This window comes from Dendrobates tinctorius, unplaced genomic scaffold (genome assembly GCF_039654945.1).
Source record: "Dendrobates tinctorius isolate UK_male_01 unplaced genomic scaffold, ASM3965494v1 ptg000332l, whole genome shotgun sequence".
Lineage (NCBI taxonomy): Eukaryota > Metazoa > Chordata > Amphibia > Anura > Dendrobatidae > Dendrobates > Dendrobates tinctorius.
Genome location: NW_027361998.1, coordinates 210,917 through 213,526, shown reverse-complemented (window position 1 = coordinate 213,526; position 2,610 = coordinate 210,917).

Here is a 2,610-nt window from a genome sequence, read left to right as displayed (position 1 = left end):
GCTGGCACGGCTCCATACCTGGGCTTTGAAGCTCTGTTTTGGGCCTATCCTCATTATCACACCAATGCCCTGGCTATTTAGCATTGGAACACTAAATCCTGCTTGTATTCACTAAGTACACAGCGCCTGGGGGTATAGAAGCCTTTAGCTGCCTGTAATTTCTGAACTTAGACCAAAATGGATGCCAAGCTCAGATATGTGGCCCCACATCTAAGATGGCAGCCGCTCCTTCATCACATCTCCCTGCTTTAGAGGGCGCTAGGGGGTATCACATTCCTGTGATCCCCCATGCGCCCTTCCGCACCCTCTCCTTGCCGGGACAGCCCATCAATGTTACCATGGTCCCTGCCTCTTTTGTGGCGAATGGTGATGTGATACTGTTGGAGAGAGGCTCCAGCGTAGCAACCTCCCATTCGTCCCAGAGACGGTGTGTAACCAGCTGAGGGGGTTGTGGTCTGTTTCCATGGTGAATTGGCGTCCGTACAAGTATGGCTGCAGACGCTGCAGGGCCCACACAATTGCCAGACATTCCTTCTCCATCGTGGAATAGGCCACTTCCCTCGGCAGGAGCTTCCGGCTCAGGTACAGAACGGGGTGTTCATGGCCCGTAGTGTCGACCTGGCTGAGCACAGCACCGAGGCCGAAGTCACTGGCGTCGGTCTGCACTACGAACGGCCGCGTGAAGTCGGCTGCCTGTAGTACAGGAGAACTAGAAAGGGCGGTCTTGAGCGCCTGGAAAGCTGTCTCGCAGGCGACTGTCCAGTCGACTGCGACGGGCAGCCTCTTCTTGGTGAGGTCCGTCAGGGGCTTGGCCAGGGCACTATAGTGTGGAACAAACCTCCTATAGTACTCGGCAGTCCCCAAGAAGGACATCACCTGCTTCTTGGTCCTGGGGGTGGGCCAGGATGCGATGGCATCCACCTTCCCGGGCTCTGGCTTCAGAGCTCCCCCACCTACCCGGTGCCCCAGGTAGTGGACCTCACTCATACCCAGCTGGCACTTTTCGGGCTTAATGGTCAAGTCTGCTCTCTGGATCCGCCCGAGCACCTGCGCCAGGTGCTCTAGGTGATCTTCCCAGGTGGGACTGAAGATAGCGATGTCGTCTAGGTACGCGGTCGCATATCCTTTCAGTCCCTCGAGCAGTGTGTTGACCATCCTCTGAAAAGTGGCAGGGGCATTCTTCATGCCGAATGGCATCACCGTGGACTCGTACAGTCCAAATGGGGTGATAAAGGCAGAGCGTTCCCGTGCCCCTGGGGTCAGGGGAATCTGCCAATACCCCCTGCTCAGATCCATGATGGTCAGGTACTTGGCCCCGGCCAGCCGATCGAGCAGGTCATCGATGCGCGGCATTGGGTACGCATCGGTGACCGTCACAGCGTTGAGCCCCCGGTAGTCCACGCAGAACCGCGTAGTTCAGTCCTTTTTAGGGACGAGGACTACAGGCGAAGCCCACGCGCTGTTGGACACTTGCATCACCCCCAGCTTCAGCATCTCGTCTATCTCTTGGAGCATGTGCTGCTGCACCTCAAGAGAGACCCGATATGCTGAACGCCGGATCGGGGGGTGGTTGCCGGTGTCCACGTCATGGACGGCTGTCTCAGTCCTTCCGGGCAGGCTGCTGAACAGCTCCCGAAAGGGGTGTAGGGTGACCCTCAGCTGGGAACGTTGGTCCTCCGAGAGCTGGTGGCCAACCCCCACATCCTCGATGGATCCACCCGCCTTGGCTTGGGTGAGCAGATCCAGGAGGGTTTCTACCTCTCCTTCATCGGGAAGGTTGCACACTGGGTGGGCACAAGCCTCCCGCTCATGATGGGCCTTCATCATGTTCACGTGGAAGGCCTTCCTCCTTCCACGGGCGTGGTCCAGGGTGACCAGATAGGTGACAGCGTTGAGCCGCTGGTGCACGAGGTATGGACCCTCCCAGGCCGCCAGAAGCTTGTTTTGGGGTACGGGGACCAGTACCCACACCTTTTGACCCACCTCGTAGGTCCGCTCACAAGCATTCTGGTCGTACCACCGTTTCTGGTCAGCCTGGGCTTGGGCCATATTGTCATGCACCAGCCGTGTCAAGGCCATCATTCTGTCCCGGAAGCGCACAACATACTCAATGACCGACACTCCAGGGGTAGCCAAATCCCCTTCCCATGCTTCCTTCACCAGAGCAAGGGGCCCCCGTACACATCGCCCGTACAGGAGCTCAAAGGGGGAGAACCCTGTTGAGGCCTGTGGGACCTCTCGGTAGGCAAACAGCAGGTGTGGGAGATACCGCTCCCAGTCTCTCCCGTGGGAGTCGACCAACATCTTCAGCATCTGCTTTAAGGTGCCATTGAACCGCTCACACAGGCCATTGGTCTGTGGATGGTATGGGCTGGCTACCAGATGTTGCACCTGTACCTGCTTACAGAGAGATTCCATCAGCTGCGACATGAACTGGGTCCCTCGGTCGGTGAGCATTTCCTGGGGAAACCCCACTCTGGAGAAAATCTCCAGTAAGGCAGTGGCCACTTTGTCGGCCCGAATGGACGACAAAGCTACCGCCTCCGGGTACCGGGTGGCATAGTCCACTACCGTTAGTATGAAGCATTTCCCGGAGCGGCTGGGAGTGGA